We start from the raw sequence: 23,883 nt of genomic DNA, 5'->3' as shown, positions 1-23,883 counted from the left end.
CTAGATCCTGGAAGCACTCAGGGCTGCATTCTTGGTCCCTGAGGCCTGCTAGGGGTCAGAGGTCACCTGATCTTACCTGTGAGGAACCATCAAAAAGTCCAAAGAGAGTCAGGTGATTTGTATTTAATTTCAACACTTAGGAGGCAGAGGCAGAGGCAGGTGGATCTCTGAGTTGAAGGCCAGCCTGGTCTACAGAGTGAGTTCTAGGACAACCAGGGCTACACAGACCAACCCTGTCTCAAAAACCAAATCCAAAACCAAAAAAAGGCCAAACAGAAATTCCAAGGGAAAAGCAGTCTGACCTGTACAATGTCAGTCCCTAGGGGGACAGCGGAGAACAGACAGATCTGCCAGAGGTGGGGCTTCGATCGTGATATGAAGTGAATGAATGAATGGATAAATGGGGAAAAGTGGAAATTGAAGAAAAAGGGGGGAAAAGCTATTGCGGCACCTCAGAGAAATGAATGGGGTCTGGAAATTAGATGTAGATCAACACGAGTTGCTGGGCCTGGAGAGATGCGAGCTCTAGGCGGCTTTGGCAGAGGCTGGAGTTTGGTTCCCCAGCACCCATGTGAAGCAGCTCACAATGGCCTGTACCTGTGGCTGACGTTTCCTCATTTGCTTTTTGTTGCTGTGATAAACACCATCGATCAAAGGCAACTGAAGCGGAAAGGGTTCCCTTCAGCGTACCAGTTAGAGTCCATCAAGGAGGGAAGCCAGGCAGGAGCCTGAAGCAGAGACCATGGAAGGCAGTACATGGCTTGCTCAGTGAGCTTGGTTATGTGTTCCAGACCCTCTTGCGAGGAATGGCAAAGGCCACGGTAGGTTGAACCTCTCATCAACCAAGAGAATTAATTCATCAAGACAATGCTCCCACAGACTTGCCTACATGCCAATCCGACGGAGGCAAATTTTCAATTGAGGTTTCCTCTCCCCAGGTGAGTTAAGTTGTACCCAAATTGATAGTAAAAAGTTGTAGGGTTAATGGGTCCTGCGACTGCTCCACCAGAGGGCTCCGGCTGCTCCCTCGGGGACGGTTACCCTGAGGTTGACCACGCTTACCCCATGCTGTCCCCATGCTGTCACCCCGGGGGTTAGGAAGTGTGGTCTGAGTGTGGGACACAGTGAGGTTGACTTGGAGTGGGGGTTGGGGTTGGGGGGTCCCCGGGCCTACAAGGAGGCTGGAGCCGTCTGGTTCTCAGGCTCTTGGGCATCCAGGCGCCACTGGAAACCCTGGAAGAACTGAGAATGGAGTGGGGGCCCGTGGGGCTGGATCTAGCCAGGGCCCGAGGGGGAAGGAGAGGGAGCTCCAACTGGTCCCATGGGGTAGTCCTTGGCTTGATGGTGGCAGTCGCCACTGGGAGCGCAGGGAGGTTTTCTAAGGGAAATTAGACAGAGTCTCTGTAGGCGAAGGCCTTCTCTGTGGCTCCCCATGGCGGATCCCGATGAAAAGAGTCAGTCCATGGTTTGTTTTTTTTTTTTTTGGTTCTTTTTTTTGGAGCTGGGGACCGAACCCAGGGCCTTGCGCTTCCTAGGCAAGCGCTCTACCACTGAGCTACATCCCCCGCCCCCCGTCCATGGTTTTAAGACATTTTTTTTTTTTTTTTTTTTTTTTTCGAGCTGGGGACCGAACCCAGGGCCTTTGTGCTTGCTAGGCAAGTCCCACTGAGCTAAATCCCAACCCCGTTTTAAGACATTTATTGTCATGGCGAGAAGTAAATGAGTAAAATGCACCCCCACTTCTCAGGGTGGGGCCTGAGATTAAATACCTTTTGCAGTGAGGAGGAGGTCCGAGAAGGAAAGGTTATTGGCTAAGCGTGAAGGGCTTAAAGTACTTAATTATAATGGAGATCTGTCTTGTCATTTAAATTGTACTATAACTGTGGAGGGGATTGGGGTACTGCCTTTATGGCCTTATGGCCACAAATATATGGAGGGCTGTGGCTAGTGACAGGGCCTGGTTTGCTGAGAGTCAGGCGAAATGCCTACCGTCCCTTTCAGGGTCACCAGGGTTTCAGGCCTTAGCTCAAGCAGGAGCCAGGGTCTTTCACAGTCCCACAAAAAGTCACAGGATCTAATATCCTAATCAGGCCTCTGCTGGCATATGCACACATGCACACGTACACGCTCACATGCATGTGCACACACACAACACACACACACCACAAATCAGGAAGAGGAGAGATTAATGGGGATTTTGAAGGTGTTATTCCTGTACAGAAGGTGGGTCTCAGCCTGAGTCCAGACCTGGGTCCTCACCTCGGTAGTCTTTTGAACGGATATGTGGAGTTGAGGTGGAAGGGGTGACTCAGGAGAGACAGTGGGGTGCTTAATTCTAGCAGAGATTGCATATGTTAAGGAGGCTGTGCTAGTTAGATTGACTCAAATTGGATCACCTTCATGAGTGTGGCCTGTGGTCTGTGACCTTTTCTTGATTGTTAATTGATGATGGAGGGCCCAGCTCACCACGGTCACTCACTGTGGACAGTGCCATCCCTGGGCAGGTGGCCCTGGCTTGGGACCAAGCCCATAAACATCATCCTTCCTGAGTCACGGTCTCTACTTAAGCTCCTCTCTCCAGGTTCTGTCCTCATACTCCTGCTCTGATGTCCCTAGATGATAGACTAGAAACTGTGAGCTAAAACAAACCTTTTCCTCTCCAGGTTGCTTTTGGTCATGGCATTTATTACAGCACAGAAAGCATACTTAGAGATAAAATTGTCTCATTGACCGAGGTGAACAAAATAGCTTCCTCTTTTAAATTCATGTAACGTGTGTGTACACAGGAGTGCAGTGCCCATGGTGATCAGAGGCCCTGTGCTAACAGCAGTTGTGAGCCTTCCAACAGAGGCTCCAAGAACTGACCTTGGGTCCCCTCAGGACTCTAAAGCACTGAGCACAACACCCCCATGGAACAGCTTTAGAAGGTAGAATTTGGGCAGCAAGGAGGTCAGAACCACTTCGTAAGAGCCAAGAGGACATGCGGAGGCCACTGCTATCTTTTTAGTAACAGACTTCAGGAGAGTGAGTCTCTTGGTATGTTCAGCAATCATGAAGTTTTCAGGCAGGTAAGAGAGAATCCATCAAGCCTCACACTAAGAGGACAATGTCAGAAATATTAGTCAAGGACACAGACGACACTTGTTTACCTAAATGTGGACGGATGATTCTTTAGGGGTAGTTTTGTTTTGTTATTTTCCCTTTGTTTGTGTGATTGCTTGTTAGAGAGCGTCACACTATGTAGCCCTGACAGGCCTAGGAGCTCCCCCTGCATCTGCCTTCCAAGTGCTAAAATTAAGGGTGTGTCCCACCATGGGTAATTTAAATGAGAATAACTCTCATAGGCTCAATTATTTGAACACTTGGTTTTCAGCTAGTGGAACTGTTTGGGAAGGACTAGGAGGTGTGTCCTCACTGTAAGAGGTGTGTCACACAGGATAGGCTTGAGGTTTCAAAAGCCTATGCCATTCCCAACTCTCTCTCTCTCTCTCTCTCTCTCTCTCTCTCTCTCTCTCTCTCTCCCACTCCCTCTCTCCCTCCCCCTTGCTTGAAGATAATGATGTGAGCTCTCAGCTGCTACTCCAGTGCCTGCCTGCCTGACTGCCTGCCTCCCGTTATTCTCCCTACTATGATGGTCATGGACTCACCCCATGAAACTGTAGGCTCCAATAAACTTTCTTGTATAAGTTGCCTTGGTTGTGACATCTCTTCAGAGCAATAGAGAAGAAAGACACCTACCATGCCTGGCTGTTTGTTTACTGTTCAAGACAGGGTCTTTCATAGCTCAGTCTAGCTTCTAATTCGCAAGGTAGCCCAGGATAACTTTGAACTCCTGATCCTCCTCCCTCTAACCCTTGAGTGCCGATGTCACAGGCATGCACCACCACTCTCAACTCTTTGGGGACAGAAGAATAATCTGAGGCAGCTCAAGCTCCAGGGTCCACTGAGACGTGGTAGGAGCTTGTCACCTGGGGACCTTTGAGTTGAGGAGACAGACAAAATACAGACCTATGGGTGCAGGTGTCCAGCTAGCTTTCTAGTCTTCAGTCAGTACAGGACCCCAGCCCACGGTTAGTGTATATGTTCATACATCAATAAACCTAATAAGGGTAGTTCCTTGGGATTTTTGATTGGCAGTTCTAACTCCTGACTAGTTGACAGCATTACCTGTCGTAGTTGGCATATTTCCTGAGCTTGTTGGATTGACCTGCACCCAAGAGCAGGACCAGAAGCAAGAAAGGACTGCCACAGAGAACTTCCAAGAGACTAGGCTGAGTTCAAACTTCAGTGCACTTCTCATGTCCTAGAGAGCAGTGTAGAGTAAGCCCTAAGCCAAGGCTGGCTGCTCCATTCCACCTCCCCAGAAGACCCAGGGCTCTGAGGTTTGTGAATATGATGAGTGGTCACTCAAGTTTCAGGTGTAATTTGGGTCATCTCTGAGGTGAGCTCAGGGCTATTGTTAGTCTAGTGCATTATCATCATGGCGGGAAGCATGGTGGCACACAGGCAGACGTGGTGATGGAGGGGTAGCAAAGAGTTCTAGATCTTGATCTGCAGATAGCAGGAAGGGAGAGAGACACTAGCCTGTGTAGGATGATGACCTTATGCAGCAAGGCAGGTCCAGGATAAGGCATAGCCTATCATTGGATGAGAAGGAAGGGTAGGCGGGAAAAAGTCTAAGGGAGAGAGAGGAGGAGGAGAAGCAGAAAATCAAAATGGAGTCTAGAGAGGAGGATGGCTCGGATTTAAGTGAACTAGATCAATTGTATCTTGTATACGTGGGCGGTTTATATCTTTATCAATTGGCAGTGGATTTACTGTGTGGATGAATTATGGATTGAGAATTTAACATGTAAATCTAATTGCTAAATTGCAAGTTTCTGGAACTTTGATTTTACTGGGCTAAAGAGGACAATGCGTGAAGGAAATGGCTGAGGTGTTTGGAGCTCGCAGATCTGGTTCTGTCTCCCAAGCACAGAGTGCAAACTCTCAGGGCTTGCAGAATGAGATATGTGTGAGTGTATGTCTGTGTCTGTGTGTATGTGAGTGTGTGTGTGTATGTATCTGTGTGTATGTCTGTATGTATGAGTGTGTGTGTGTGTGTCTGTGTCTGTATGTGTGAGTGTGTGTGTCTGTGTGTGTGTGTGCATCTGTATGTGTGAGTGTGTGTCTCTATGTGTGTGTGTGTGTATGTGAGAGTGTGTGTATCTGTGTGTGTCTGTATGTATGAGTGTGTGTGTGTCTGTATGAATATGTGTGTTTGTGTGTGTGTCTGTGTATGTGCATCTGTATGTGTGAGTGTGTGTGTGTCTCTTTGTGTGTCTCTGTGTGTGAATGTGTGTGTCTCTATGTGTGTGAGAGAGAGAGTGTGTGTGTGTGTCTGTATATCGTGTGTGTGTGTATGTGTGTGTGTATGTGTATGTGTACATGAGGGCAAGTACCTATGCAGGTCAGAAGCATTAGCTCTCCTGGAATTCTAGTTTTGAGCCACCTGACATGCTCTTAACCTCTGAGCCGTCTCTCCAGCTAAGTGTTCCTTGTATATTGAGACAGGGTCTCTCACTGGCCTTACGAGGCTGGCTAGTCAGCCCCAGGGATCTTGTCCCCTGCCCTGGGATTACAGTTTCACCCTATTATACCAGGTCCTCATGCTTGCAAGCACAGCACCAACGGAGCTACCTCCAGCCTACGGGGAGGTTACTGCTCTTGTCCAAGTTAGATGAAGGTATCTTGGTTGCTCTTAGCTTCTTGGGCTTTTCCTGTTCTTTCCTACTGTAGGTGGGGCAGGAGGCTCCTGACACACTCCTGTCAGTCTGCCAATGAGACACATCACTCTGTGGTACTTTCAACACAGCTTTGATGCCTTTGCTATTCACTTCCAACATTCATATCACTTCTGTCTCTGACCTAGAAGTCACTCAAATCTCTTTCAAGGAAATCATGCCAGGTTTGGGCTGCCTCATACCCTCTGTGGTAGTTTGAAAGAAAACAGCCCCCTCACTGAGATTGGCACTACTAGGAGGTGTGGCCATGCTGGAGGACTGCATCACTTAGAGGTGGGCTTTGAGGTCTCAGATACTCAAGCCAGGCTTGTTGCAGTAAAAATTAAAAAAGGAACATTTTCTGTCAGTTCCCATGAGTCGGATCCCCTTGCTCCAGCTGCTACCCTGTCACATGGTCCACAAGCTGCCCACTCCCAACTGTTTTGCTTTTAGCTGCCCTCTTCTCACTCCCCTAGGCAGTAATTACCATCTCTCTCTCTCTCTCTCTCTCTCTCTCTCTCTCTCTCTCTCTCTCTCTCTCTCACACACACACACACACACACACACACACACACACACACACGCCTAAAAAGTAAAATTGCTTGGACTGTAACTTTTCTTTTCTGCTACTTTGTGGGTTCTCCTCATGGGTTCTCTTGGCTCAGCTCAGCTTCTCCTGGCTCAATGGTCTCCTATTTCTACAAACAGTAACCAGTTCTCTTAACTTCCTGCCAGCCCTCCTCCCAGTTTCCAGCTCAGCCCCTTCAAATATTTCTCCCAGCAGTTCCTCCCTCAGTTCTGCAACAGTCTGCTTAAACAGCCCCTTCTCCCAGTTTTCCCAGTACTAACAGCTCCAAGCTATAACAACTGTTCTAATTATCTATTATACCAATGACCTTACCCTTAAAATGGTTGACGAACAAGCCTGTGTGGATAGATCGGTGACCTTTATCTAAAGAAAAATTACAGGCCTTGAGCAGCTGCTATGAGAGCAGTCGGAGGCTCAACATATGGAAGAATCTATCAGCCCATGGGATTCCCCTGTATTTGTTATAAAAAAAGAAATCATGAAAATGGAGTACGATAACGGATTTGAGAGTGATGAATAGACTAGTCCAACCAATGGGTCTGTCACAGCCTGAATGTCTTTACTTTCTTTATTCCCTAAGGCATGGCCTATGATAGTGATTCATTTAAAAGGCTGTTACAGGTGCCTATGTGTAATAATGCTCAGCCTGTAAAAAGGTATCAGTGGAAAACTCCTCCACAGGGAATATTAAACAGTCCAACTCTATGTCAGTAGTTTGTGCAACGACCACAAGAAACAGTTTGTGGATACTGGATTCCTTCAATCCAGTATCTATCATTACATGGATGATATTTTGCTGGCCGATTCTGATGCAGATACTTTAGAGAAAATGTTTGATGGAACAAAAATAATTTTTTCTTGATGGGGTTTGCAGATTGCTTCTGAATAAAAATTCAGAGAGGAGATTCTATTAACTATGTGGGTTATAAAATTAGTCAACAAAAAATTCCACCACAGAAGGTACAGATCAGAAGAGATCAGTGGCGACTCTTAATGATTTTCAAAAATTAATGGGAGCTATTAATTGGCTATGGCCCACCATTGGATTAACTACTCAAGAGTTAAACTTTTTTTTTTCAATTGTTACAAGGAGATTTGTACTTAAACAGCCCAAGATGGTTATCAATTGAAGGGGAGAGAGAGAGAGAGAGAGAGAGAGAGAGAGCGCTAGCTAGCTGTGGTAGAACAGAAACTGTGTTTGGTTAATTTGCCTTCAACTCCTCACTTCCCTACTGGGCTCATTATGCAAAGAGAAGATAGTATTTTTAGAATGAGCCTCCATAGCACATAAACTAAAAAATTAAATATTTACATAGAAATGGTTTTTTATTTAATTTTAAAAGGAAGAATAAGAGTATGCCATTTACTAGGAACAGACCCAGCAGAAATCATAGTATTTCATACTAATGCTGAGACTATGTCAATATAGATGAGCAAAGATGACTGGCAAAGAACTCGTAGCAACTATTTGGGATAAATTAATGAAAAATATCCTAAAATTAACCATCTGCAGTCTATGAAATGAACTAATTGGATTCTCTCACATACATCAGAAAAATAATCATAGTACTTCAAAGCCCATATACTTCAGCTCAAAAATCAGAGTTGTATGCAATTCTTATGGTATTATTAGATTTTCCCGAACCTCTTAATACAATTACTGACTTTCAATATGCAGAAAGAGTTGTTTTGCATACAGAGACTGCTGATTGTAGTCCCTAAGTGGCATGCTGCAAAAGCCATCAAAATGGAGGCTCCTGCCAAAATGTCCCTATCTCTGGAACACTGTCCCACCTCAGCGTTGTGTAGTCCCAGGACACCCTCCCATCCAAGCTGAAACCCGTGTCACGGAGAAGGATGTGTTAGCATCAGAATGGAAGTCAGTGAATGTTCTGCCTTGCAGATGCAGATTTGTTTATATTTCCATAGGAGACAGAAAGTTGTAGATGCCATCAAAACTAATGACGCTCAGAGTTGAGCAGGGAGATCTTCTGAAAACCTTGGCCACTGACCCAGAAGGAGAGAAGAGAGCCTCACCAGTCACTGCCTTCCCTGTCAGGCAGAAAAGTGTGGGCAAGAAACAGTCCAGGAGCCTAAAAGGTTCAGGAAGCAACACTCAAGTTACTGGAAGGGAAGCATCGCTGTTAGGTTCTTACCTCAGTTGTGGATGTGTGTCTGAAAGACCAACAGAAAGATCGCATCGGATGCGAGAGAACCCTGGAAAAGACATGGAGAAGCAAAAATCACAACAGTAGTGTGGCTACAGGGAGCACCCAGGGCAGCTTCAAAAAGGCATAATTGGTTGCTAGAACAAATGGGGGTGGAATGTAGTGTGATTTATTTTGCGTGCCTGGCCCTTTAAAGGATCCCTGGTTGCTAGTCAACTGGCCTTTCTGAAAGCTTAGCTGGTCTGACTGCTTGACCCCGTGACCTTCAGTGTTGGCTGCCTCTTGGACTACTGGGAAAGCAGAAGCTATAAACAAGCCGGCTGAGGCTGAGAGGAGGGGTAGGGTTCAGCTCTCAGCTGGTGTCAGGGTGTTAGAGAAGATGGTTGGTGCTGGAAGGAAGAAGATTGAGTAGGGCAAAGAAGAGATTGAGCAGAGAGAAAAACGGAGACAGCAATCCTCACTCAGGAGAAGCTGAGCTGAGCCAGAGAAGATATGGTTCGGAGACAGAAGAACGGTCCAGAGAACCTACTAGGCAGCGGGCGATGGGGGTGGGGGAGACAGAAAGCTACACCGTTGTAGCGGCGGACACCTTTAATCTCAGCACTTGGAGGAGAGGCAGGCAGATCGCTATGAGTTTGAGCACAACTTGCTCTACATAGTGAGTTCCCGGATAGCCAGGCCTACAGAGTGAGACCCTGTTCCAAAACAAAACAACGCAACAAATGGGCAAAAGAATGGAAAGACAGCTCGCTCAGTGGCAAACATGATGAGGTAGCCGTTCCAGCACTCCGTGTATAAACTGACAACATGACAGAGTGTGGTATGTTTTATTGTAGAGACGAGAGAACAGCCAGAGGCGTCTGGAAGAGTCTGGGGGGGAGGGCGGGGCAGGGGGCGGGGTAGCTGGGGGGGCGAGGGGGACGTGGGGGAGTCGAAGTGTCAGAAACACAGGCCAGGCCTAGTGTCACGCTCTCTTCCTGCTGCCTGTAGGCCCAGATGTAAACCTCTTGGCTACCTCTCCAGCACCCTGCCTACCTGCAGCCGCCAAGCTTCCAACCCTATAATAATGGATGTACCTCTGAAACCATAAGCCAGCCGCAATTAAATGTTTTCCTTTGTTAGACTTTACATGATCGTGGTGTTTCTTTGCAGCAATAGAATCCCTAAGAGACAGGGGATAGAGAATAGAGAAAAGAAAGAAAGAAAGTGGCCTAGCAGAGAGAGAGGGTGTGGTGGTTTGAGTGAAAATGGCCCCATTGACCCATAGGCTGTACATCTGAATGTTTACTACTTAGGAAGGATTAGGAGGTGTGGCCTTGTTGGAGGAGGTGTGTCTTGTTGGAGGGGGTGTGGCCTTATTGGAGGAGGTGTGGCCTTGTTGGGGGAGGTGTGGTCTTGTTGGAGGGGTGTGGCCTTATTGGAGGAGGTGTGGCCTTGTTGGAGGAGATGTGGTCTTGTTGGAGTGGGTGTAGCTTTGTTGGAGCGAGTGTGACTTTGAGGTCTCAGAAGCTCAAGCCAGTTCCCTCCCTACCTATGAGATGGAGAACTCTCAGCTCCTTCTCTAGCACCATGTCTGCCTGCACACTGCCACCCTTCCTGTATGACAATAATGAATTAAATCTCATAAAGTATAAGGTAGCCCCAGTTAAATGTTTTCCTTATAGGAATTGCTGTAGTCATGGTGTCTCCTCATAGACATAGGAACCCTAAGTAAGACAGAGTATAGCCCCAAAATAGCAGGGTTATAAGGAGGATGACAAACTTGGGCAAAGGAAGCCTGTGAGTTTGAGGGAGTCTAGGACAGGGAGGAGGTGAGAAGAATTAACCTGGACTCCGAAATGTGTAACAGGCACTGTGATACTGAGGGGGCTGCAGCCAGCATGTGTATGGTAATAGGCACCACAGACAGCCATTTGTCCCTTCTGAAAGAGGTAAGGGAAATGACACTTTTTGCTAGAGGGACCTGGCTCCACAGGTTCCTGAAGAACTTTGCTCCTCCACCCGAAATCCTCCCGTGGTCCAAGGTTGAGCCCATTTCTGGACATCTGGACTGCCTTGAGGGGGTTGAAGTCTCCTTTGCACCTAACAAGGACGGGAAAGCAGGGGAAGCAGCATGAGACTTGAGGTCAGCAGTCTGAGGTATATAAAAGTCGCAGACTGGGCAACAGACTAAAGAACTGTCTTTTTTTTTTTTTTTTTTTTTTTTTTCCAGAGCTGGGGACCAACAGGGCCTTTGCGCTTGCTAGGCAAAGCGCTCTACCATGAGCTAAATCCCCAACCCCTTAAAGAACTGTCTTTAACATTCCTGATCAACCTCTTCCTGTGACCCGTGGGCAAAAAGACCTTTGTGCCCCAGCCCTTAACAGCACAGCTGGGGTTGTTCAGAGAGAGAAACAGGTCCCTTCTTTCTTCTCCTCCCTTCTGCAATTTTTTCACACAGGGGGTATTTCCTCAAAGGAGGGGATGTCTATTTTCCTGCCCAGAAAGCTGAGCGTGGATATCGTTTACGACCCGGGGACCTTTTTGCTATCTGTGGAGTCAGACCTCATCTAAATCCCCCAGAATGATTATGGCTGACTCTCCCTCCCTGAACACTATCTTTAGCTCCCAGTTACTAGAGCCCATCTTAGGGGCATGTCACATGTGCTGCTGACCTCTGTGCTACCCATCAGAGACCACTGGGGTGACTCCAGGAAGCAGTAGTTCTAAAGAGACTCCATCAGCCACTGTGCTCACCTTTGACATCGCCACCTTCCACTCAGCACACGCATACAACACACAGTCACTACACAGCCCCGGCTGTCCTGGAACTCACTCAAAGTCACAGAGATGCTCCGCCTCTGCCTCCTTAGTGCTGGGATTAACGGCTTGCACCAGTTCTGCCCACCTACTCACTCCACTTTTGTTTTTAGAGACTTAAGCTGTCGGCATCCTCAACAAGCACTATGGGCTAAGACCTAAAGGCCAAATAATAATTTGAGTTTTGCAAGACATATGGCCTCTACCATATAGTCACATTAGGTACAAATAAATTTTAGCTTGTGTGCCAGGTCACTGGCCAAATTGTGTGTGTGTGTGTGTTGTTGTTGTTGTTGACTGAACTGAACGTCTAGCTCATGCAAAGCAAGGTCTCAGCCCCTAAGCCACACCCCCAGCCCCTCACTGGGTGACTCTAGGCAGGGGCTCTACTCATGAGCCACGCCCCCAGCCCCTCACTGGGTGACTCTAGGCAGGAAATCTCCAGAGTTACCTCCCCTGCCTTATTTGTTGTCTTGTTGTTGTTATTTTTTTAAAGATTTGTTTACTTATTATATATAAGTACACTGTAGTTGTCTTCAGACACACCAGAAGAGGGCATCGGATCTCATTACAGATGGCTGTGAGCCACCATGTGGTTGCTGGGATTTGAACTCAGGACCTCTGGAAGAGCAGTCAGTGCTCTTAACCACTGAGCCATCTCTCCAGCCCTTGTTGCTGTTATTTTAACTTTGAAACAGTTTCACTAAGTTGCCCAAGCCAACCTTAAATTCATTCTATAGCCCAGAATAATTGGCCTCAGCCCCTGAGGACTGTGATCACAGTAGACTGAACCAACTTCTCTGTTAGGCTGCTCAGTGGATAAAGGCACATCAGACCCAAGAGACCATCCATCGGCAGCAGGACCTGAAATTTTCAAAACAGTTTGTATAATCCTCCCTCTGTTGGTCTGTTATTATTCAAGGCACAACCAAGAAGATACGAAGTTTCCTAGGGATGGCCACTCGCACTAACAAATGGCATAAGCTGCGTGAGCCCAGAGTTGAGGCAAGTGGAACTCCGGTCCTTCTGAGCTGAATTTTGACCACTTTATTCCTGTGATGTTCAGCTAGCGTAGAGAAACCTTCAATAGAGACTGTAGTGACTGCTGCCACCTAGCGGACACATCAGCCCTTACCACAGTCCAACCCCGGATGGGGTGTCTGTGAATTGAGGTACCTACCATTATACACTTCTAGTAATGTGGGGGGACGGGGAGGGAGCTGAGATTTTATTCAAAGGGGCAAAGGGACAGTTGCTACTTTAAAAAAAGACTTATTTATTTTTATGTATATGAGTACACTGCAACTGTCTTCAGACACACAAGAAGAAGCATCAGATCCCATTACAGATGGTTGTGAGCCACCATGTGGTTGCTGGGAATTGAACTCAGGACTTCGGGAAGAGCAGTCAATGCTCTTAACTGCTGAGCCATCTCTCCAGCACCACTTTTTCATGCAAAACCGAGAGGACCTAACTGTGGGAGTGTGGTGACGGTGTATGCCTATAATCTCAGATTTTGGGAGGCTGAAGATGAAGAATGATGACTTAGAGGCCAGCCTTGCCTACATAGCAAGACCTTGCCTCATAAATAAATAAAAATAAACAAACGTCCTGAAATAGTCTGAGGACGGGACAAGGTGAGTTCTTGAGCACAGAATTTACATTCAGCAGTTCCCGGCCGTTTGGTAGTCGGTTTTCCGCTAACCAACCCTGAAGTGGAGGTGTGAGATGGGGAAATCAAAGTCTCTGGGCTCCAGCCTGTCCCTGCAAGGATCTCTTGAGAGTGATTGAGAGGCAGTTCTCCCATGCATGGGCTCGCAGCTGCGTCCGGCAGGTGGCGCTGTCGTAATGGAAAGCGGCATCTGAAGGATTCCCCGAAGGCGAAGTCACCAAAGCTGCTTTTTCCTTCCTCCCTGTGGAGTTCCAGATTTTTCAGGTAGCCTGGGGACGAAGAGCAGCTCCGGATCTGGAGGATCCCCTGGTACCCAGGAAATAGAAGCCTCTGCGATAGCCGCTCACACCACGCTTCTTGGCAGTGGAAGGCCCGGAGGCTCCTGGCAGTCCTTTCCCACTTTGAGTCTCATCAGTTGGATTTGGGGGTTTTCCTTGCTATAGGCAAACCTATGGGCAGTAACTATAGCTTCATCCACCAACCAGAAGCATGGATGGAGCTAGCATGATAAAACAGTGAAGACTGTGAAGAACTTCTTTGGGCCCCAGTCAGGATGCCAGGGCGGCCCCCGGGACCCGCCTGCACTAGGGAAAAGGATCCCGCTCCACACCACAGGCCTCGCCCATCATCAGCCTCCATCCTTAATGTCAGGTCCACCCGTGTGACTAACTCGGCTCAAGGAGGTATCATGAGCACGTTTCTGGGAGCACTGTGCACTACTGTCGCTCTTCTCTCCTGAGCTCCTTGTGTTTCGATGTAAAATGTGTTCACGTGATGGAACATTTGTTTTCCAACAGGTGGCATCCTTTGGGGAAAATGTGGGGCTTTTGGTGATGAAAAGCTGAAGACCGGAAGTAGGTCGTTGGAGGCGAGACTTTGAGCGGATCCCGGTTTCCAGTAAATCTCTGTTTCCTAGTAAGCCGTGCAGAGAACTGGCTAACACCACAGATTCAGTGTGACCATGCCACCCCCACCACAGTGGACCATATTCCTTAAAATCGTGAGCCAAAATAAACCTCTCTGTTGCTTCTGTCTGTACTTTTGTAACCAAGACAGCCCCTTGCTCCTGGTCACCCCCTCCACTTGCTAGATGGTGGGCGGTCTCCTCTCACCCTGACCTATAGAATTCCTGTCCTTCCCATAGCAGTCACTCCTCACTAGACTTACACACTCCTCATCAACATTGACAGGTCTGGGCTTGACTTTGCCTTGCTTATGAGTTAGTCTAGTGTTGGTTTGTAGATGCAGCCGAAAGGCACGAGACTCCAAGGCCAGACAGAGATGGGGAGGGGGCTCGCCTATTCACCGTTCAGGAGGTGGTGCTAACACTTTAGCATTGGTTTCCCGGGGCTCCAAAGTTCCAAGAGGTGTAGACATTGAGGCTCCATGGGGTCCTAAAACGAACTCCTGGACTGAGTTTAAAGGATTTCTTGCAAAAAGACCCAGCCAAATTTAACCATCTGGAATGAAATTTCTGCTGGCGAGACATGCTGGTTCCTAGATCAAAAAAGGCTCAACAGGGTCTGGGGATATAGTTAGAGTAACTTCCTAGAGTCCAGAGAGAGATGAGGGAGGAGCCCAGTGGTAGAGAGCTCCTGTTTAGAATCCCCCAGTGAAGGGCTGGGCTGCCATTACTCAGTGCTGGAATGTACTTGCTGTAACCTGAGTTTGATCTCTGGGATACAGGTGGTGGGAGGAAAAAACTGCCCCCTAACTTGTCACTCTGATCTTTATCTATACATTGTAGCATCAATGTATCCCACATACACAGGAATACACACACACACACACACACACACACACACACACACAAAGTGGAATTTTTAAAAATCTCAATTCCTAGCACCAAAGGAAAATGGACCTGCCCTTCCTTGATACATGCCAGGAAAAGTCAGTATCCTTAAACCAGTCAACAACACAAGGCCAGCCGCACAGAAAGGGACATGTGTCAGTGGACACTAGCACTAGCCCCTTATTACCACCACCATGACTATTTGGGTTGGTGGAAAGGACGCAGCCTTTCCAGGGAGAGTCTGGTGGTTGTACATTTGGCCGTGTTCCAGCACGACTCCATACCCAGAGAGGCAGAGAGCTGGAACCCCTCCAATTTGGAGGATGTTTTGGTTTTGATTTTTGGATGTGTCGGCTGTTGGTGGCTTTCTCGCTATTTAACTAATAATCGTTGTCAGTTCAGCCTTGTCATTACCGGCTTAGTTTGTTATGGGTTATTTAGTTAAATTGCAGTGTACAACGATGTGGATTTGCCGACACCCCCGTGTGAGCGTGGCCTGCAATTTCCCACTAATTAGACTTTTTAAAGACACATACGCATTTACCTACTCAAATCTGCATCATCTGTTTGCATGTTGCCGGAGCAAATGACAGCGGCGCCCACCCTCTCTCCAGGACCGGCTCTCTTATTACCACCCTGTTAGATTCCCACGGGAAAGCGGAAAGCAGCAGGGGCTCAGACGGCCCCTGTCTCCTGCAGGGAAAGCCACCCAGACAGAGGTCTGCACAGGAGGCTCTGGGTCTAAGTTCGCAGCTGCAGTGGTGGAAGAAGGTCAGACTCCCAGCTTCTTCCCCAGCCTGTTCCACATGAGTCAAGCCTCTGCTGTAATTCTCATCAAATGGCTTTATTTCCCCATTGTGGGGAAGCTGTGCATAGGGTCTGTGGTTCCTGCACCCCAGGACCCTCTGGCCTCCTCTGCTTGTGGCTGGGCCCACAAAGGGGCCAACATTGCCAGCTCAGAGCTTGATCTGCCCAAGGTGAGGCTGCTCCTGGAAGGCAGTCCCTCTGTCGAGACAGCAAACCCTGAACATGGGGTCTATGGTGAGGACAAGGCCACCAGTTGTGTAGCTTGAGGCAGACTGGGCGCAGCTCTCGGAATGAACCCTCTCAGGATGCAAACACCTAGATGTCCACCAGGGACACTCAGTCTGGAAGAGACAGAGAGGACAGAAGGTGGTGAGTACCGGGAGATGAGAGAGTGACACAAAGGTGCAGCACTGGGGGCACATTCAGTGGGCAAGGTGCCTATCATGAAAGCATGAGGCCTGAGCTCAGATTCTGCTCTGGCTAACACTGTCAACCTGCTGCAGCCTACAGTCTCTCAGGGGGAAGAGCCTCAGCTGTTTAGATCCAATTGACCTGTGGGCATGTCTGGGGGGGGGTATCTTGATTGCCCATGGATGTAGGGAAGGCCCAGCCCACTACGGACAATGCTATCTCCTCGGGTGAGGAGTCTCAACTGGATGCTGAAGCTGGGCTGAGGGAAGGCGCCAGGTCCAGCCCGACAGCGTTGTTCTGTGGCTTCTGGTGCATTTCTTTAGCTGCGAGCTTTCTGGTTATAGGTGAGAACGTCCAAGTTCTCGCCCTGCTTCCCTCACTGACGGACTGTAACCTAGGAGCATAAGTCAAATAAATCCTTCACCCCCTAAGTTGCTTGTGGGACTAGCAAGAGATATGAAACTAGAAACTAGAAAAGTACACAGCACTTATGTTAAAGGGGGGTGAGGGAGTGGCACCTATGTTAACAAAAAAATGGGGGAAGGTGCACTGGCACCCTAGGGTGAGCATGGGACCCACTTCAAATGCCAGGGAGCCTGAATACAGATGGATTTCAGAGCTCCCAGGGCAACTGGAGGACCCCTGGGCCCAGGGATAAAACCCGCTTCAAAGATTAAGGTGGGGGGGATTTAGCTCAGTGGTAGAGCGCTTGCCTGGGGGGAAGGCGCAAAGGCCCTGTCTGGTCCCCAGCTCGAAAAAAAGAACCAAAAAAAAAAAAAAAAAAAAAATTAAGGTGGAGAGGGAGAGACAGAGAGGAAGGCGGCAGACATCAACCCTGGCCTCCACGTGCACATACACGCACCCCAGCTACGCACATCCCCTTCAGCAGACCAAGCAAGGGACCCCAAGAACAATGGGAAGGCGCACGGGGGTTGGGACGATGTCTTGCAGAAGCCCAGGACCACACTGACCTTGGACCTAGTGGGGCTTGAGGTGGCCCCCCCTGGAGGCAGGGCAGAGGGCTGGGCCTCAGCCATCCACGCCAGGACTCGAGAACAGTGTTGGACCTGGGAAGGCAGGGGTAAGTCAAGGCAGGAGCAGGGAACCAGGTAGTCCCAGCCCTGCCAGCCCACACCTCGCCATGTCCAAATCCTCACCTCTCTCTCCAGCCCCCTCAGACGCCGATCATACTCTCTGATCTGTCCCAGCTGCTTCAGCGCAGTGTCCACCCTAAAAAAGAGAGAGCATTCTCCCAGCTGAAGTCACAACATCCCACCTGCAGATCCTGTCCATACCAGGTCCCCGCCTCACTTCTGGGACGTGCGTTTCAGACGCTCCGAGTCACTGTCTCGCTTGTCACGAGCTTGTGCCAATAGGAAGTTCTCTTTGTGCACAGACTCCCAAGTCAGCAGCGTCCTCTCTGCTTCCTTAGAGAGACAGACACCTGCAGGGCCAAGTCCCAGGAATCAAAGAGCAGGCGAACTTGAGAACTTGTCCCCTCCCCAAAGCCATCAAATTCCTCATGCTCCATCTCCAGATGGGTACAGACCCTGACCCCCCCACCCACCTGCCCTTCTTTCCCCTCGCCTCCACCCCCGTCTCGCTCCCTTGCAGACCAAGCTCCATTCTCACGGAAGTGCTCGAAGACTGGGGAGGCGGGCAAGTTAGTCCTATGACACCTGCGCAGCCACTTGAAGAGGAGACGCAGGTGAGAGATGATGATGAGGGGTGGGGCCAGGGCAGGCCGCGAATGGAATTCCCGGATGAGGCTGTAGCGCTGCGCCTTCCAGTAGAGGTCGCTGTTGCCATGCACTTTGTTGAAGGTGTAGCTGTAGAGGCCAAAGGTCAAGAGTCACTGGAAGCCAATAAAGGACCTTGGTCATAGGATTGGATTAGGAGTTGAGATAAAGTAGTCAGAGACAGCTCTGCGGTCAAGAGCACTTGGCACCCGCAGAGGACCCACATTCGGTTCTCAGCACTCATATGGAAACTCCCATTCCAAAAGATCCAGTGCAGCCTTCTGGTCTCTGCCAGCACTATCCTCATGTGGTGTACATACAGACAGACAGACATGCAGACAGACAGACATGCAGACATACTGGCAAACACTCATACACACGATAGAAATCAAAGTTTTATATGCAAGTTTCCCCTGGAAACGGACCTCCAGTCAATTAATGAGTCCTGCTATGTGGGTTCTAGGGTCTCTGGTCCTCATGATCGAGCTACAAACGCTCTCAGCTGCCGAGCCATCTCTCCAGCACAAGTGCTTGTTTATTTAATGCTTGTCTGTGCACACGTTTGTGTATGTACAGATGCATGTGTGTGTGCACATGAGCCTGAAGGATAACCTTGCTGAGCTCCTCAGGATGCTGCCCACCTTGGAAGCATGGTCTCTCGCTGGCTCACTGGTTAGAATAGACCAGTACCCCTCAGAGATCCTCCAGTCGCTGTCTTCCCAGCACTGGGATTACAATAATTCAACAATGGATGAAAAACGTGCCTGGATTCTGGGCATCAGGCTCAGGTCCTTGTACTTGCAAGACAAATGCGTTACTGACTGAGCCATGCCCACCCCACCGCACCCCGCCATCTTGGCTTTGATGTTTTCAAAATTATAACAATGGGTACTTGATGTTGTTGTCGTTTGTTGTTTGTTTTTTGAGACAGGTTTCTCTGTGTAGCCCTGGCTATCCTAAAACTCACTCTGTAGACCAGACTGGCCTTGAACTCAGAGATTTACTAGCTGCTGCCTCCCTAGTGCTAGGATGAAAGGCATGAGCCACCATTACCTGGCTTTTTTTTTTTTTTTTTACAAAGGTTCATTTATTTTTTTTCATGTTTTGCTATTTTTGCTTGCATGTATGCCTATGCACATTACCCACAGAGGCCGGAAGAGGATGTCAGATCTCCTGGAACTAGGATTACAGGCACTCTCGAGCTTCCATGCGAGTGCTGGGAATTAACTCCACGTCCTCTATGAAAGCAGTCAGCGGTCTTAACCACTGAGCCACCTCTCCCTGTTTGACTTAGGGTTTCATGTAGCCCAGGCTTCTGACCCTTCTACCTTGACCTTCCAAGTGCTGGGACAACAAGCTTGTCCACCACACCCGCCTGAGCTCAGCTGGTTTCAAACAAGGACTTTAAGCCCAGTGTTTTTAATGAACTCTCCTGAACGGACACAAAGACTGGGGAAGTAGGGGCCTAAACTCACACTGCAAACCAAATTAACTCCAAATGGGCCAATGATCTACAGATAAAGCTAAAACCCAGGGACTTGGGGATTTAGCTCAGTGGTAGAGCTTGCTTAGCAGGCGCAAGGCCCTGGGTTCGGGTCCCCAGCTCCGAAAAAAAAAAAAAAAAAAAAAAAAGAAAGAAAGAAAAAAAGAGAGGAAAAAAAAAAAAAAGCTAAAACCCAAAACCAACTCTTAAAAAGCCTGGAAGTAAGTCTCCAGACTCTGGACTTTTACTGACCCTCTGTCTGGGACTGTAAATGTGTGTGTGTGTGTGTGTGTGTGTGTGTGTGTGTGTGTGTGTGTGTGTGTGTTGAGTGTGTGTGTCTGAGGTGTGAGTGTGTGTGTGTATGTGTGTGTTTTAATTTTTCTCTTAATGTTTCCTTTTCTTACAGATAAGAACCAGTTCTCCTATCTCCCTGCCAGCCCTCCTCCCAGGTTCCAGCCCAGCCCCTCCAGCCCCTTCAAACGTTTCTCCCCTCAGTTTCTCAAGAGTGTGTTTAAACAGACCCTTCTCCCAGATTTCCCAATACCAGCAGCTCCAGACTAAATCAACCGTTCCAGGCTCTCTGCTCAGCTCACTTCCCTCCAACTGTCTTCTCTTCTCACTTTGCTAGCCCAATCCCGGTCCCTTTCTCAGCCTCAGCTGGCCTTTTTATATCCTCTCCCTTTCCCAGAAATCCAAGAGGCAATCAACACTGGAGGCCATGGCACCAGGCAATTCTAACAGCCAAGAATTCTTTTTTTCTAGACAGTGTTTCTCTGTATACCCCTGTTTGTCCTGAACTCACTCTATAGACCAGGCTGAACTGAACTCAGAGATCTGCCCACCCTGCCTCCCAAGTGCTAGGGATTAAAGGCTCGCTCAGCTACAATTCTTAAAGAACCAGTTAACCGCAACTGGGGATCCTTTGAAGGACCAGACATACAAAAATAAATCACGTTACATAGGACAAAAACAAGAGTATAAGCAACAAAAAACAGGACTGAGAGATGGTTCGCTCAGGCAAGAGCACTGGCTGCTCTTGCAAAGGATCCAGGCTCAGTTCCCAGTACCTACTTATGGCTCACAATCGCCTGTAACCCAGTTCCACAGGCTCCAATGCCCTTCTTCTGACCCCCCTGCCAGCACTGCACACGACATGGTACATGCAAAAAACATTCACACACATACATAAAACAAACTGCAGACAACAAAACAGGTCACTAAAGTGGACTTCATCAAAAGAAGAAGCATTTAGGCCCTGGAGGCCCACGATGTGGATCCTCCTGCTAGGAGGCAGAGGCAAGGTTACGCCACATTCCAAGGTCAGCCTAGGCTACCGTGGCCTCAGTGAGGCCAAAACAGTAGCAACAAAGTCTCAACGTCCAAGTCAGGCACAGGACGGTCCCTTGCACTGGCTGAAAGTCAGGACATGGCGCCTACTGAGCAGGCTCAGGTCTGGGAGAAGCCCAGATGGCAAGGTCAGGCACACCTGAACATGGCGATGAGCAGATTGAGCAGCAGGATATTGGCCACCAGCAAGAAGACGATGAGGAGCAACACCACCAGCCAGTTGGCATACTGGGACACACAGGCGCCCTGGCGGCGGGCCCCTCCGGTGAGCCCCAGAAGCCCCGCCGGCAGAGCAGTTACTGGGACTCATGAGGGCCACTGCAAAGGAACAGCCGGATGTGAGCAGGGGTGCAGGGAGAGGGGAGGAGATGGGAGACAGAGACACAGTCAGAGACCACTGAGAGAGACCTAGACTGGCTGAGAGCCCTCCCTACCATCCATTTCCTCCTGGGGAATTTGTCCGAAGATCTGCAGATACGGACGCAGAAGACCCCAAGTGGATACTGGTAGATCACAGGTCCTGGGTCTCAGGATCCCCTCTGTACCACACCCCATAAGCTACAAGCCACAGAGGAAGAAGAGGAAAGAATACATCCTTCATCTGGAAGCAGAGGAAGATGTGGGTGAAACGACCACGTCCTTTCCTCCCTGGCTCCACCCCTTCCCAGAGCAACCCCTACCCCAGACCTAGCTACTCTCCTTACCTTAGACACAGCATCCTCAAAGGCCTATCCCTTCCTGTCCTACCCTGCCCACCTCAGAAGCCTCACCCCCACCCCCAATTCTATCCTCAGGTCTACATCCAGTCACGGAAAGGCAAGGCCCTCCTCCTGTTCAGACTCCACCCCCATCCTCCGTTGCTACTCTAGGTTCTGCCCTGCATCCCTGCCTCCACCCCTGCACGCCAGACTCACCATCTTGCTCACGATGACAATCTTGGGGCCCCAGCTGCTTGTTCACCGGTGGAAGATGTGCAGCAGGGCGGGAAGATCTGAAGTCAAGGCAGAGGACTGTGCCCCCCAAGTCAAACAGGCCAGGAGTCAGCCTGAGGAGTGGGGGAGAGACGCACAGCCAGATCGGGTGTCTCCTGAGACGGGCGGGGGCCTCACAGGGCAGGAGCAGGGCCCTCTGACCAGCTTTCTCTGTCTCAGTGTGGGTGGATGGACTTCTAAGAATCCCGTTTTGGAATTTGCTGCCACACGCCTGTCATCCAAGTGCTGAGGAGGCCAGGGAGGAAGGATCTCTGGGAATTCCAGACAGGCCTGCCTGGGCTACAGAGTGAGACCCTGTCCCCCCAGAAAAGGGGAGAGAGACCCTAAAATATGGAGTGGTCAGACGTGAATAAATGAAAACATTTGTAGACTGCAAACTGACAAAGGTGGTAAGTCTGATTTGATTGACAGCTTCAGGTTACAGAGCACCAGGTAGTGCCTAGCATGTCCTCATGGGGGCGCTCACAGCTACTGCTGCCAGACAGGCAGGCAATGGGGCGAGCTATTTAGACGGAAATCTACGGATGTAACCGATCCACCTGCCCTGTGACCCACTCACTTTATACCAAGGATGTAAATTTATTTTTGCAACAACAAAAATTAGAAATAGAAAAAAACCTAAGCGTCCTTCTGGAGGGCACTGGCTTAAAGGATGACAAGACCCGGGGTGAGGATATTTCTTCCTCCGAAGATGCAATGCTTTGTCAGCCCTTGGAAAGGGTGCTTAATAAAATGTATCAAATGTACCCTGGACAACGGCTTTCCTGTACTTGGCTGGGCCGGGCTGTGGCCCTGTCTTCTCAGCCGATACATTACACTAAATAAAGCCTGGGACACGCAGAAATATTAGTTTGCTAAGCCCACTTCTCTCCTTTCTGTCTGGATAAATTATTCATACCAGGTTACTCTGTTTTCAAACTCACATGGACTGGAAAACCTACTTCTTGGTATGTCAGCTGAGAACGCCCAGGAAAGGGGGAGGTAGGTGACTGTCCACCCCTCCCCACCCAGGGGCACTCCACCACTGAGACACAGCCACAGTGTCTCACTGGGGATTCTGGGCAGCTCTCCAGTCCCTTTACTCACAGCTAGGGTGCTCACTTACCTGCAGCCAACGCCCAGCAGGAAGCAGGTGAGTGCTAGCAAGTCGCACTGGTTCCAAGTATCCAAGAGGGAGGTGCAGACGATGGCGCAGGGGAGCTTTGCCAGGACCAGGTCCCTGTTGGGCCAGGTACCCCAGCCACCGCCCCAGGCTCCTCACAGCTCCCTCACAGCAGTGCAGCCCAGGCAGCAGCAGCCTCAAGACGCCTGGCTTTGTAGGCTGGAACCACCAACAACACGTGTGCAAACAGCAGCAGGAACAGCAGGTAACCACCACGTTACCCAGGAAGGCAGTCACTAAAGGCGCCCCAAAAGTCTGGCCAGCTTGGGAACACCCGCCACAGCAGAGGGCATGTCCTGGCCGCCCACCGCCCCGCCTCTCAAGGGCCACCCCTTTGCTGGAGGGGTCTGTGAGGCCTGTGAAGACAGCGAGCCTCAGGGACCACAGAGCCTATGGACTGGCTGCCCACCTTGCATTCTAACCTCCATATTGTATCGCCGGACTCTGGGGACCTGAAGACACAGTCAATCCCAGCACATTTGAGATTGGGGCAGGAGTATTGTCTCGAGTTCCAGACCAGCCTGATATATAGAGTGTGGGAAGAAGGAACATAAAACATGGAATGAGGGTTCATTACACTTGGGAGACTGAGGCAGGAGGATTGCCATGTGTTTGATGCTAGCCTGAGCTTTGTGAAGGAACAAAAACATCAAAGAAAACAAAAAACAAAACCAAAACTGAGTACAAGCCCCCATCAACTCCAAAATGCCCACCACCCCGGCTGTCAAGTAACTTTAATGGCAGCACAGGCAGGAGGATCTCTGTGAGCCGAGGTATGGCTACCTAGTCAGCTCCAAGCCATCCAAGAATATATACAGAGAAACGCTGCAAAAGCAGATAAACAAAAACAAGCCACACAACAACAAACCACTGAGCACAATATTTCACTTTAAAACTGGACCAGAGGGCTGGAGAGGTGACTCAGAGGTTAAGAGCACTGACTGCTCTTCCAGAGGTCCTGAGTTCAAATCCAGAAACCACATGGTGGCTCACAACCATCTGTAATGAGATCTGATGCCCTCTTCTGGTGTGTCTGAAGACAGTGACAGTGTGCTCATATATATATAAAATAAATAAATCTTAAAAAAAAAAAAAAAAAAAAAGACCAGAAGCACAGTATGTTTCCCAGGAGCCTCAGAGGCAAGTTGAGGTCCATCTAC

At 49.2% G+C, this 23,883-nt stretch overlaps 1 pseudogene; it reads right to left on the bottom strand.

The window, feature by feature from the left end:
• Positions 1-1,170: 1,170 nt before the first annotated feature.
• LOC116893325 lies at positions 1,171-23,151 on the bottom strand (annotated as a pseudogene).
• Positions 23,152-23,883: the final 732 nt, after the last annotated feature.

The sequence above is a fragment of the Rattus rattus genome, chromosome 2, assembly GCF_011064425.1.
Source record: "Rattus rattus isolate New Zealand chromosome 2, Rrattus_CSIRO_v1, whole genome shotgun sequence".
Classification (NCBI taxonomy): domain Eukaryota; kingdom Metazoa; phylum Chordata; class Mammalia; order Rodentia; family Muridae; genus Rattus; species Rattus rattus.
Note: the sequence above shows the minus strand (reverse complement) of the source record. Positions and strands in the feature narration are given on the sequence as shown.